Genomic DNA, 14,711 nt, shown 5'->3' on the forward strand with positions numbered 1-14,711 from the left:
CTGGAAACATTATTAACATTAATAAATAAACATCTGGATTGACTTGCAGTCTAAATTTAAGTGTCCTAAATATTTTGGCTCAATTATAACTATACTGAATTTTCCTGAATTCTCAAATGTTTCTTCTGTCCTTAGTTTACATTCATTTTCTTCTGTCTCTTTGAACTTGTCTTATTTTCCATGAAAATAGACCCTGTTATATAAATGTTTAAGAACCAAGTGTCCACAAAAAGATAAGGAATTGTTCTCGACTTCATCTCTCATATTTGCAGTGTAAGACCTTTACGTACTTATGTCCCTTTAATTAGGATCACCCAATCACACCATTTGCTTCTCTTTCTTTCATCTAATGCTTTGTGCTTATAATTCCAAGACTGCTAAAATTTACCAACAGAATTTTAGTTGGGCTAAAATTAAAACTTTAATTTTATGAAGCTATCTGTTCCTTCTACTTTTTAATATAGAATTAGCCAGAGTTAGTACAATTTTGGATAGTATTGAGGAGAAAACATAAAATATGGTAACATAAATCAGATTAAACCATCGTCATGGCCAAGTTGAACATTCTCAAGTATACTCAAAAAGCAAGAATAAATGCAAAAGTAGAGTCATGAAAACACATACCCACCAAGAGAAGTGCAGTAAAACCAATGCAAAATTAAATAAGCCAGCTACAGAGAATTCGATCCATAAACGGAATGCTTATACTTAATCTGTTTCCCACCACCTCCATTTGAGAATGTTGGTTCAGGTCCCTGTGCTGCTGCTGCTGCTGCTGCTCCTGCTGCTGCTGCTGCTGCCGCTGCCGCTGCCCAGAGCCCTTTTCTAGTTGTGAGCCAAGGGGTTGCTATGCAAAGTCCCAATGCAAGGAACCAGAGTTAATCATTCACAGGCCCTTTTGCCTGAAATAAGATGCTTTTCATTTCCCTGGCTTATGTGAATAATGAAAAAAGAAAACAAACAAAAGAGATAACTGCACTATGTTAAAAGATAATCCCTTAGCATAACTATTGTCTAAAAGGCTGAACACCATAGTCAGGCAAAAATCCAGTCTGTATTCAGTGAGTACGTTAACATTTATTTATAAGAGATTATGCCGTGACAGAGACTCAAGTCATTTAGAAATGCTCCCATTCCCCAAGGCCTCCGCTATATTTATATGCAAGATCCCATATTATTTTTCCTGGTGTTATGGCAACAAGGATTTCAGTGTTTACAGAGCTATCAAGTTCTGACAGGCCAAGCTGGGGACTTTGCATCACTGGCTTGCATTAAAATGAAGCAAGGGACCTGGGAAGCTGAGAGCTAGCTCAGCAATCTGAGCAACTAATACCTGAGCAGTGGAAAGGCAGGAAGCAGGAAAATGGTGCTAATCAACTCTCAGAGCCCCTTTCCCCCCAGAGAGTTTGCCCTCAGGATCCTGCGGTTTAAGGAACACATGACAAAGTATGCAGAATCCAGTAAGTCATAGTAAACCCAAAAGAAAAATAAAACCCAAATTCTTCCTACAATTTTGTATTCCATATGGGTTTTTAAAGCTGTGCTGAATGAGGTAGAGATCGTGATAAAGCCACTGGGGGACTAGAAGGGGAAAGGAAAATGAGCCCAGAAGAAAGGGTAGCACAAGCCCTGTCTCCATCCAACTGTCATTTTTAGCAACACAGTGGAACACAGAACAGATTTCCTGTCACCTACTATGCCACAGCCCAGGGTCCCGTAGGGTCTAGTAGGTTCCAACTCCAGAGCCATTTACGATGAATCCTATTATCAAAATTTCTCAGCAATATTGGTGTCTCACAGACAGGATTACTTTGAGAACTTGCCACCTACTCCACAAAAATAACTCCACATAAGTAGGACCTTACTATCCCCAGGTCTCTACATGGAAGAGAATCTGCCCAAACTCCTCCATACACTCTCACTGGGCCACAGAGATAGAAATCATTTTTAAAAGCAAGTACCCCAACATACATTTTGGATATCTTGGGTCTAGTTGGAGCAGAAAACAAAAGCCACACGCTTAGCCTCTAATACAAAAAAACCACCACTTTCCAATTTTAGATTTGGGCCAAGAAAATAATCAAGTTAGTAAGATGAAACACGGAGTTTCAGGGCTCTTTCATTCATTCCCTCCTTCCTCCTCCCCTCCCTTCCTCCTCCCCTCCCTTCCTCCTTTCTTCCCTTCCTTCCTTCTTCCCTTCTGTCTCTCTTCTTCCTTCTTTCCTCCCTCTTCTCTTCCCTTCTTCCTTTGTTCCTTCTCTTCTTCCCGTCTTCATCCCCTCCTTCATTCCCTTCTTCCTTCCATTCTTCTTTCTTTCTTACATCCTTTGCTTTGTTTGCATATGCAGGTTCATAAGTGCATTAATTAGTGTTTGGTCAGAAAAGTGTAACATTGAATTCCAAAAGGACTTTACAAAGGTGTTTAATTACTTTTTAATTTGTTTAAAAGATTTTGTTCTATTTATGTGTAAATAACAAGATAAGAAATAACAACATTTCCTAATGCTTAGAATGAACATTTCAATAAATAAATTTTAAAATCTGGGGTAGGGGAGAGAAAGCATGAACGATTACAATAAATGCCCCTGTAAGTCTGTATGACTTTTTAGATAAACGAGTGGTTTAATAAAATAGCTAGATCCAGGTGCAATGGCACACACCCCTAACCCCAACTACGGCAAGGCTGAGGCAAAAGGATCGCAATTTCAAGGCCTGGCTAGGCAACCTAGAAAGACCTAGTCTCCAAATAAAGATAAATTTTTAAAAGGGAAAAGGTGATATTGAGGTAACATATTTGCCTACCATGAGTTCAATCTCATCATGGCAAAAAGAAAAGAAGGGAGGAAGGAAAGAAGGAGGTAGCGAGGAAGGGAAGAAGGAAGGAATGGAGGGGTTAGAAAAGGGTGAGTAAGACCTCTCAGTCTCCCCGTTGGGAAGTGAGCAGCTGGCTGGCTGGGCTCCTCCCCTCACCAAACACAAGCCAGCAAGAAGGGCAGGTCTTCTCCCCCTATTATGTTCCGCCCATTCTCTCTTAAGCAACATGGCCAGTTTGCAGTACCTGTTGCTAACAATTACAGTTGTCTTTCTCTCTTCAAAAGCTGACTTTGCTCCCAGTTTGCCAGGTCCCTTGGTACCCTGGCATCCAGACTACATTGTCTGTGGCTGGTCTTCCCAGCAGAGACTAAAAGATATTTCTTAAAGCTGTGCTTTATCATGACTTCTTTTTAATTTCTTTTGGTATCCCCACCTCAGTTTACCACACACCAGCTACAAAGCAGGTCAGCTGATGTTAACATCTTCATTATCATCATCAGGTAAAGAATTAATACAGACACAATTAATTGGCCAGATAGCTTTCCTAAGTACCCTTGAGAAAATACACACACCTGGGTCTTACCATGAACTCTGAAAATCCATTATTCATTCATTCAACAAGTACTTTCTAGCCCTGAGGGTTATATAGCAATATACTAAGGATTCAAGGTAACAAGATCTTTGCTCTGACTTAGTTTAAATGCTATGGGACAATCGTCAATAAATACAAATAAACCAATAAAGAATACAAATGCTAGTATCAATTATGCTTGAATGCAAATTAAAACAATCTCTTATGAGAAAAACATGAAACATCCTCAAATCTTGTATTTTAGAACTTCTTCCCTGAATGACATTTAAGAAAGAACCTGCTAGTAAGAAAATATACTGAATTGATAAACTGGAAGCATTCCCTTGGTGGTAAACCTAATGCTATTTTGTGCTCCTGGTAGCTACTTAAGAAGTCAGATAAAACATTTCTGGAACATTATACATTTCCCAGTTTTCCAGAAGGTGGAATAGGATCATTTGGAGGGAGGAAAGAATTTTGCCTTTGTCCATAACTTGATATATTATTGACTGATCCCATCTATTGACCTCTTGCTATGGTTTATATATCTAGATGTTCTCCCAAAGCCCTATGAGCTCATGAGTGGGACTTTGGGGAAGTGATTAGATCATAGGGGTGTGTAGTACTCATCAGTGGATCAGAGTTCATAGCTAACTGATGTTGGGAGATGAAGCCTACTCAAAGAAGGGGTCACTGGGGGCGTGACCTAGAAGAGTCTATCTCCTTCCCTCGTCCCTTGATCCCTCTCTCTGCTTCCTGCCTGCTGTGCCATGAGCTCTTTCTCCTCTCCCCTGCCCCTCTGCCAGGCCGCCCTGCCTGGGAGCCAAATAACTAGGGATTAAAATCTCTACAAACAGTCAATAAATACAAATAAAGCAATGAAGAATACAAATGAGAGGGTCAAGTATGCATAAATGAAAATTAAAACAACCTGTTATGAGAAGAATACATGGAATAGCTTCATGTCGGAGTATTTTAGAGCATCTTTCCTGAATAAATTTCCTCTGTAGAGTTGTCTGTATTGGGTATTGTATCCTAGTAAAGAAGGAAGTAACTATAAAACCTCTTATGGATATTTTAGCTTTCACAAAAGAATTAGGACCTTCCTTCACAACACAGACAAGGGTTTTTAACTTGGCAGAGTCATAGAGGATTACCCTGAATTTGCATACAAAATAAACTATATTCAGTTCATGTATACAATCACTAGAGAGAACATCTAGCACGCTCATCAAATTCTTAAAGGGCCTTGTGACCCCAAACCCTCCCCACTAAAAGAAGACACAACCACTTAGATGGATGAGACCATTGCTATGGAATTTTTTAAAACGTAGTTGATGAGAATTTTTTTTCTTCACATAGAGCAAGCTTCAATTTCTTTGTTCTACCTACACTTAAAAATTGGTGAGAGCAACATGGCCCATCCTTTCTTTCAAGAACTATTAATTTGAAAAATATTCCAACAGATGCTGGAGCAAATTAATCAAATGCTGAAAAGGTCCTTGGTCAGATGCAACCAAGAAATATGTAAATGCTTATAGGCTAAAAAAAAAGGTAATTAATAGATATTTCCAATATTCTAAATAATAGGAGCCATATAATCCATATAATATGCAACTTGAGATCATACTCATAAGTGAAATAAATCAGACCCATATATGTAAACATCGTATTGTCTCACTAGTGTGAGAAGCTGAATGAGTAAGTAAGATCCAAAATGTACAATAGATATTGTGATAGGGAAGAAATTGTTCAACAGAATAGAGAAACTGTGGTGGGGGAAAAGGGAAAGGAAGGAAGGGAAAAAGAAAAAAATATATTTATGCACAAGATAAGTTTGTTATACAGTTAATTTCTCTAAGTTCATTGAAAAGAAGGTGTAGTGGATTGATAACTGGTGGTCAACTTATAACCCCCAGCTGAACTGAGTAAGTGTGGTGCTGGGTGTGGGAGGCCCACCTGAGGACTGTTGCCAACATCATAAAGGCAGACCTGGAGAAGAAGAAGGAGGCTGTTGGGAGCTGAAAGAGGCTGTGGGGAGCTGGCTTTCCTGATGAACTTGGCTGTTTTCATCCTCTGAGGAGCTTGGGACCTCGCCGGCACTGAGAATGGCTTCAGTTCACTTTGGAGAGCTCTGGTCCTCACTTTGAGCATCGCTTCCTGGTTCCAGAGGGGAAGATGGTGCACTGCCAGCCTCCAGGAAAAGCTTGCTGCGTTGGCTTCCCTGATGGGAACTCGGCCATCCTGATCATTGGAGGAGCTCGGGACCTCACTGTTGCCGATGATGGCTGTGGTACCTTTTGGGGGAGCTCTGGTTCTTCTGAGCATCACTTCCTGGCTCCAATGCAGATCCCTCAGCCTGCCAGCACAGGTCCTTCATCCTGCTGGCACAGACTTTGTAGATTCCACCACTGACCTTTGGGCCTTCTCAGCAGATCCATGAAACAGATCTGCATGAGATGTCGTTATGAGCTCTGGGTATTCAGCTCGACTCATGTAGGACATTGTTGTGGGATCCAGGCCCTCAGCTGGATTCCTTGGTCTTAGTGTGTGGACAGATTCCCGGCACTCTTTTGTATACTGTTCTTTGGGTGACTATTATAAATAATCACATAAAGTATGTGTCCTGTATTATATTGTTCCCCTTGCAAAATAAGCCCCACACCAACACAGAAGGGTTTGTGCTAATATTGTTGGGACAAGATTCCATGCCTGTAGCTTGTACTCTGAATAACTACTACAAAGACAACAATATACAATGTATTAATTATTGTAACTCTCCTACTAACCTATTTTGAAACTGTTTTTTTTTATCTTTAAGACAAAAAAAATTGGCTTGCAACCCCACATTTGTGTTCAATTACCTATTTCAAGATCCTAACAGCACACTCTTGAAACATCAACAAAGTAAATAAAGGACAAACACTTCTTATTCAGCTGTCAGCTACAACTCAACAATCTCTCCGTAAGTCTTCCAGAGAAGTGTAACACAGACTAAAAGGAAGTCACGCGAGGGTGTTGTCTGCAGGCTGAAACAAAAGGACAGCTCCAAGCAGCACTAACGGCTGCCAATGTGTTGTGATTTAGATGAAAAATGACCCCTGAAACTCTCATCATTCAGAAGTGGAGCTTTGGAAAGGGGTTGGATCATGGAGCGCTCTACTCCTGGGTGGATTCAGTCATGTGTTCTGCAGCTGAGTGTGTCATTGAGAGGGACAGCCTGGTCAGAAGAGATGAGTCTCTGGGTGCCTCTCTCTCCAGCTCCTCCCTTCTCTCTCTGCTTCCCAGTTGCCATGAGTTGAACAGCTCTTCTTCCACCATGCCCCTCTGCCATCCTGGAGCCAACAAACCAGAGACTGAACCAAATGAAGCTACTCTCCTTTAAATTGTAGGTGTTGGATATTTTATCCCAGCAGAGAATATGACTAAGACAGCAAAGCGGTTTCCCACTCAGACCCAGCCCCAGAGAAGATTGACAGAATGCAAGTTGCAAGTCCTAAAGAACTGACCATCATCAGAACTGCCTGAGGGGTTTTAAATCTGCATTATGTAGCCTGGGTGTCCGTTTTTGTAATAAAATGTAGGGTAAAAGTAACTTTGAGCATAAGGTAATGTTGCATCTACACCCTCCACCTGCCCATGTGATTATGATTCAATAGATTTAGAGTGGAAACATACAAGTATGCATCTTTTGAAAATTAAAAGAAAAATATCCTCTTATGATTTTTTTTAAAGACAGTATCTTGCTATGGAGCTCAGGCTGGCCTTGAACTTGCTTATGTAGCCCAGCGTGGCCTCAAACTCACAGCAATCCTCCTGCGTCAGCTTCCTGAGTGATGGGATTACAGGGGTGCATGATCATGCCCAGCTCCCTTTCTTTTCTCACCATTTTTTCACTAAACCTTACAGGTAAACGCGATTTCTAGACAAGCACTGACACCCACCAAGGCATCCTTACTTATCTAGCAATTAAGAGAACCATCATATACTTCTCTAGTCTGTATCTCTGTTACACTTCTAGACTCTAGAGTGCAGAAGTCATATGTTCTTAAGATTTCCATCTTCAGAGTCTAAAATGAACATCCAGCACACAAAATAGTTCAATTAACATTTGTTGAGCAACTGTTCCTTTGGCATCATGATGGCCTGGAGAATGTCAGGAAGGCTAAAGGGGGGGGGGCCTGTGTCAGGAGTAGTGGGGGAGACATGGGGCGTGCAGTTTTCCCACCAACTCTAGCACTGAAGCAAGGGCCACTGGCCCAGCCGAGGAGAGCAGAACGTTCAGAGCAAGGAGTTCCATTTGCATTTCCGGTGGGGCCAGGTAGCTGTCAGAGGCCTCCTTTAATATAAACACCTTGAAAAGAGACAGTGGGTGGCACTGGACAGAGGTTCACCTGTGCACAAGCCCTCCTCCAGCCTTTTGATGTCCCCCTTACTTTGACCTCCTCTTTGCTCCTCCCAGGTGAATAAAAGGTCATGGTGGGGCAGAAGGGTACAGAAGACTTGAACCAAACTCTCTGTTCTTTCCAGGCCCAATTACCAACCTCTGATCCACATTAACAGTAAAAAAAAAAAAAAAAAGGAGACAGATTTAATAAGAAACTGACACAATAAGGAGCATTACACAATGAGTGTAGGACAACTCTGGTGCCACCATAGTTGCCTATGGCCACCTTTAACTGCAGTCAACCATGTACAGGAAAATAGAATTTGTTTGAGAAAGCCATTTCTTTTGAATAATGATCTCTACGTAATTATACTATGAAATATGTCTAGAAATGAAGTCATTTCCTTGAACATTTGGAGATCTGCTGGTATTGATTTATTTCAAGTCATTTTAGAATTAATACTACTCTTCTTTGTAAAATATGTCTGATATATTTAGGAAAGAAATGTATTCATCAAGATCCCACTCAATTAAGAATGCAAAAGCTGTATTTCACCCTAATTTCTCAGAAGTGAACCTCTTAAAGATGATAGTTCTTATGAGGTAAATAATTTATTACGGAAGCATCTACAGAAAAATCCGATACATGAATGAGGAAAACTAAGGAGAAAAAGAATGAGCCAAACAAAAGTGCAGTTTCATACACAGCCCCTCAGCTTTATCCTACTAGAAAACTACAGAATATAGTGTCTTGAGTTTATCACAAAAGTGAGCTTTCCGAGCCTCTGGCCAGCTGTTCTGTGGTTAATAGCCATAGGAAGCAATAAAACTCTCAAGCACCTTTGGCTAGCCACATCTAAGAACAAAAACAATTGTGCTAGGCTGGCAGCAGGCCTCTGAAGACCCAGTGTCAAAAGCAAAGTGCTTAGTTACCAGGGTGCACATAAATGAAGAAAGGACCTGAGAGCAACAAGTTAAACATTATGACCTTTAGAGTCCAAGAGTGAAGCACCCCTCTCCCATCCACTGATGTCTCACATTAAATTTACTCCTTTCCATTCTACTTTCTCGAAGATGGCTGTTGGTCACAATTTCTGAGGAAAAATACCCGAGGACAGAAAAGGTAATCCCACCAACTGTTTCAGTCAGTAAGTTTCTTAATCTTCTTCCTCTAGCACTCATTGTGGAGTCCTCACACTCATGGCTGACACTTGTACTAGTCTAGGATGCTTATCTGGTGAAATAACCCAGGCATTCATCTTTGAGAGAACTGAGCTTTTTGTTACCAGGCCTTTCTCAGACTATAGTTGTACTTTCCCACTGACAAAACTAGACATCAGGAAAATGAGGGACCACCCAGAGGATCACTGTCAGCAAAGTAGCTAATATAAGAGACATATAGTTCTAGTTTACTATGTGTACTTTCTAAACTTGAAATGAGTCCATCAAGATGGACAGATGGGTAGCTGAATGGATGACTGATGAAAGCACAAATAGATATCCATAGATATGGAAGATCTCACCATAGATTGATAGCTGGTGAAATGAATTATTAAGGAGGAACATATTCCAATTTCTAAATGGTTATGCACTACAGTTCCCAGATGGAGGCTTTATTTTTCCATGTATCTTTGTCATTTTCCTTCTCTGTATTACCACCTGGCATCCCTTCGTTCCTCAGCCTGGCCCCATAAGAATGCAAGTTGCTTGGCAACTGATCCATGCACTCAAATGACTCAAGGAAATAACCCTAGTTCCTACGATGGAGCATGATCCAAGTTATTATAGTAAGCTCTAGTGTTTACACCTAAGCCTGAAGACATAATCCTTGCTCACAGTATTTTCATTACAGTTCATGAAAAATCCACATACAAGCCAAAAAAGGTAAGTGAGAAGAACATGGCCTGTCCTTTCTTTCAAGAACTATTAATTTGAAAAATATCCCAGCAGATGCTGGAGCAAGTTAATCAAACGCTGAGAAGGTCCTTGGTCAGATGTAACCAAGAAAATGCTTATGGGTCCAAATAAATGCTTATAGGTCCAAATATAGGTGCAAATAAATGCTTATAGGTCCAAAAAAAGATACTTAATAGATACTTCCAATATTCTAAACAATAGAAGCCATATAATTCATAAAATGATTGAAATGTTATCTATATATTTTTTTTTCTTGAAATATTCAGCCTTTCCAACCTAATGCTTACAAATGCCTACATACATATATACACATACACTCTTCTAGCTGAAGTTATTGTCTTTCACACCTTCAGAGAACAATAAGACAGACAAGAAAGAGGTGTATTATTGTTTGTGCAAAGGTTTCAGGGTTCATGAAGCTGAGACAGAAGTCATCCCTACAGTGCTATGAGGTGTAGAGAACCAACAGAGCCCATTGGTTTATATGGACAAATGGTTAAAGGCACATAAATCTCCTGAGCAAGACATAAAAACTTCACTTGAAGCACTTTTGTCCCCTTACAGAATGCACTATGTTTTCATTGTACTGGGAGGAAAAGCTCCTACACAAAGCACAAAAGCCAATTTCACCCAATATGCCCACTACAACTGAAAAATTGTCTATAAACATATTTTTCCCATTAAGAGGCATGTTGCTATGTGCAGGAACTCTTTATAACATAATCCTTCTTTCATAAAAATTCTTTTTTTCCTAAAATTTAGTTATTGAGACTCATATATATACATAAATTGAGCAGAATACAATCCCTTCACCAGGGATCAAACCCAGTGCCTCACACGTTAGGAAAGGGCTCTACTACTGAGCCACATCCCCAGCTCTTTTTATTACTTGTTAATATTTAAAAGCATGAAGCATTGAGTGAGCAAACTCGGACTCATCTATGAAAGCTTTTCTAAAACAAGTGAAACAATGAATGTGCGGTAGTACAGGGCCATTAGGTCATGGTCTCTGGATCTAAAGTGACAAAGTCCTGTTTTAGAAGGAGTAACGATTTCCTTATTTTTACTTTTTAGGTACTGTGCAATATGAACTCTCCCTTGTATTCTGTAGTAAGTGGTATGATCACATTCCACCCAAAATCAGGAAACAGAATCAAGATATTTTACTCTGAATTAAGAAAACTGAAAATGTGTATACCTATGTTAAAACAAGCAAACATTTTTTCTCTCAACTAAAAAATTGATAGAGTTTGAAGAGTCATGCCCAATGTTGCTCAAGTGTCAGAAACATCACCATTCTCCTGAACTGAACTGAACTGAACTGTAGGAGACAAGTTATCTATACACATCAATCTTGTCAATATGTACAGCTTTTAACATAGAAATTCAATTTCTAGGAATTTACTCTTGGCAGATTTGAATACTAAGACATAACAGGAAAGACGTCCATAGAAAATAGTTTATAATAATAAACTTAAAATGGAATAACTTTTAAATTAAAAATAGATCCATGCAGACACTCAACAAAATTTGCACATACACACCATGGTTCAGACACTCTCCTGGGAATTCAGAGATAAATGGTGAATTTTTAAAGTTCTGTGTATTCATGGAGCTTACAGTCAAGTAAAGGTGCTATAATCTGAATACTGAATGTTCCCCAAAAGCCCATGCGTTAAAGGCATGGTCCCCAACCTAGGTTCCGATTGGGAGGTAGGGGAAATTTCAGGGGGAAGCTTCTAGTAGTGAATGAAGCAGGCCAGTGGGGACACGCCTTGAAACAAGGTATTGAACCCCAATTTCTCCTCTATCAATCTCATTTCTTCCTAGCCCCCATGAGGTGAACAGTCTTCCTCTACCACACACTCTCGCCATGATGTACAAGGCTACCCCACAGCAAGACAACAGTGCCAAGCACCCATGGACTGAAGGAAACCTTTGAAATCACGAGCCAAAATAATCTTCTCATTTCTTTAATTGTTCATGTCATTCTGGCACAGTGACAGAAACCTGACTAATACTGTGGGAAACAGACATCCGAAAAACTCCACTTATTTAGCAAGAGAACAGGAGCTGTTGATGGAACTGACAAGGACTGTAAGAGCGGATTCAAGCATGAATCCAGAGATTTTGGCCTGAGCAAGTGAGTGAGCTACACAGGTGAATCTCTAAGAAGAAAAACAGCATGTCATCCCACTCTGCACTGTATCCCCAGAAGAAGAGAGTTATGAAACTCGTTCTCGGGCAAGTTTGAGTGTATCTAAAGGAAGAGGAAATATGCACCCAGTTTCCCAGGGAAGCCTGAAGAATCAAGCATCATCAGGAATCCTGCACACGCAGAACAGTGAAGGGGCAGCAGGGCTGCTCTAGGCTTTTCCGGAGGGTACGCAGAGAGGAAACTGCAGGACCTCCAAAGATGAGTGTCTGAGGAACAATGGGGAGACCTAAGGTATCTGGTGGTCCAGAAAAGGGGATCAAGAGTAACTTACAAAGACCAGATGACTGGGTGCCATAGCAGGCGGTGGTGAACAAAAAATCAAAAGGAACTCAGAAAGATCAGCAGGTGCCAACACAGAACAGAATGAGTAGGTCTTTGCTCTCTTATGTCATAGCAGAGAAGAGCCCACAGCCCTGCCACTGCCAAGATCTAGCACAAGAATAAAGGTAAACAACGGAAATCTGGGACTGTGTTCACCCCTGCAACATTTAAATATCACCAAGTTGATCATTTACCAAAAAACCAGATCACCCACTCAGAATAAAGGTCCAAATAAGTCTAGGTTTTGTCGAAAACTAATATGACTCTGTTTCCTTCCTTCCTTTTGTATTTTTTGCATATTGGAGTTTGAAACTGATAAAAACCCACATCCAAGTATCATCCTGGTGCTTGGGTGTCCCAGGAAACACCAGTTAACAATTACCACCTAACTTTTAAGAATAATAAAGTGGCAAAATTTGAGTCTACCTTCCTCCACGTCTTCAGAACCTCCCAAGGAGAGGGCACTGTGACCGCTGTGGCCCGGCAGCACACGCCCTCACCCAGAACACCAGCCAGCTCCTCCGTCCACTCACAGTGGGGCGGGGAATGCACTCCTTCATATGTTTGCTGCCAATGAGGCAATGCTTAAATAGGAAGAAGCTTGTACGACTCAACACTTGGGGAAAAAAAAAGACTGACTTATAGGAAGAAAGTGTCAGTACTTCCCACTCTAAACTAAAAATTCTCCTGCTTGAGGAGAATGTTTCCTCTTTCCATGTACAAAATGTCCCCAGTCATTAAGCTCTTAAGGATTAATAGAAATTTCTCCAAAAGATATCCCAATGTGTTGGTTCTAGCTCAAGCCTAACCTAGTAGGAAGCAAGGCTTGCCCCAGGGTCAGATCATCTCTACCGTATCTCTGTACATTAGAAAAATGAGATTTTGATTTTTCAGTAAATCCGGAGTGCAGTCAATGACTACAGATAAATCCTCCCAACTCAGAAACATCTACACAACTGACTACCAGAACGACCCAGACTTACTTCTGAAGTCAAGCTCACTGGCACTTTGTGGCAGATCATTTTTTACTTGGAAATTTTTGGACAGGAAGCTAAATAGAACCCCTTAGAACACCATCTTAAAAATGGCCTTACAGCAGTTGGAAAGCTGGAGGTTATGCTGGTAACAAGCCTAACCACTGAACACAGTCACAAATGGTAAAGCTGCTGACCCTGATTCCCTTACTCAACAAAGACCTAGAGCTCTCAGTGCCTCGTTAAAATCTGCATTTCACTGCTGAGTTGATTAATCCAATTTCTCGTCATTAAAAATAGAGATGGATGCTGGAAGAATATAGATAAGCTGGACTTCTGATAACCCTGATTACAGTTTTACTCACCACATACTCACAATTAAAACTTTTGTGCCAATCAATGCCTTTAGAAGGAAATGGGTCATTATATAATCACAAAGCTTGTTTTCCAACCTAGTACGAGATGTTCAACCACTTTAAGCTTATTCCAGGGTGAGGTGGTGATATGTTCTTGGATCAAAAACTCATTTCAGGGGGAACTTTGTAGAGAGTACCAGTTCAGCTAGACATTTAAAAACAAAAGTATAACTTTCCAGATGTCAATTTTTGAGCTTCTGAGAAAGTGGAAAATAAAACTTAAAGCTATAATACAACTATCAGAAATCTAAAACTCACTTTGTGTGTTCACAGCACCATTCTCACAAGTATTTGGTCATGCAGCCATAGAAGGCATGACATTTTGTGAACACTCAGTACAACCATCTGAGACTCCTGGGCTGTTGTGGCATCTTACTTCATCACAAACATAGAAAGCTGCATGTAAGGTTTTGTTTGTTTGTTTGTTTTTCTGCTTATTGGCTTGCTCTTTTCTACCTCAGTGAGCTAGGTTTTGAGACCACACTTACTTTTCTTCTACAGTCAAATGAGGATGCGGAATTAAAACATTAATTTAAGAGACAAATTGGCAGGAAATTCCAAAGCTAACTTTCTCACTGCAGTTTTAACTTTCCCATGATAGACATTTTCGGTACCAGTTAGCATCTTGCATATGTGGCTTCATACCAAGAGCCAGATTCGGACCTCAGTCACACTTGTTTTATTTTTACTGAAAATGTAAGGGAGAGCAGTGAAGAATCAAAATAGGGCCAGAGGTCAGCAGGCTGGAAAACAAATGCTGAAGGAGAGGCACGCAGGGGAGGCGGAAGTACAAGGCCCAGATGGTGTTGTGTTAGTCAATGTGCGATTGCGTTCAAGATTTCTTAATATGCGCATTTTCATTCACTTCTTTTCAAGTAACTATTAAACAACAATTTTAACCACATTAGTTTTGTTTTTGTTTTTGTTTTTGTTTTATATAGAATTTGAGCGTTTGGTTCTCTTTGATTTCACCTCTTGCTTATAAATCTTCCCAACCAGTCATTAACTGCTTGTAAAGCCCTGGCACCTCATATATCGCCACTTAATTATGTTATGCTACAGTGGGCTTCCTAGGAGGCAAAATTTCTACACA

This window comes from Chinchilla lanigera, unplaced genomic scaffold (genome assembly GCF_000276665.1).
Source record: "Chinchilla lanigera isolate Chin_1 unplaced genomic scaffold, ChiLan1.0 scaffold00027, whole genome shotgun sequence".
Lineage (NCBI taxonomy): Eukaryota > Metazoa > Chordata > Mammalia > Rodentia > Chinchillidae > Chinchilla > Chinchilla lanigera.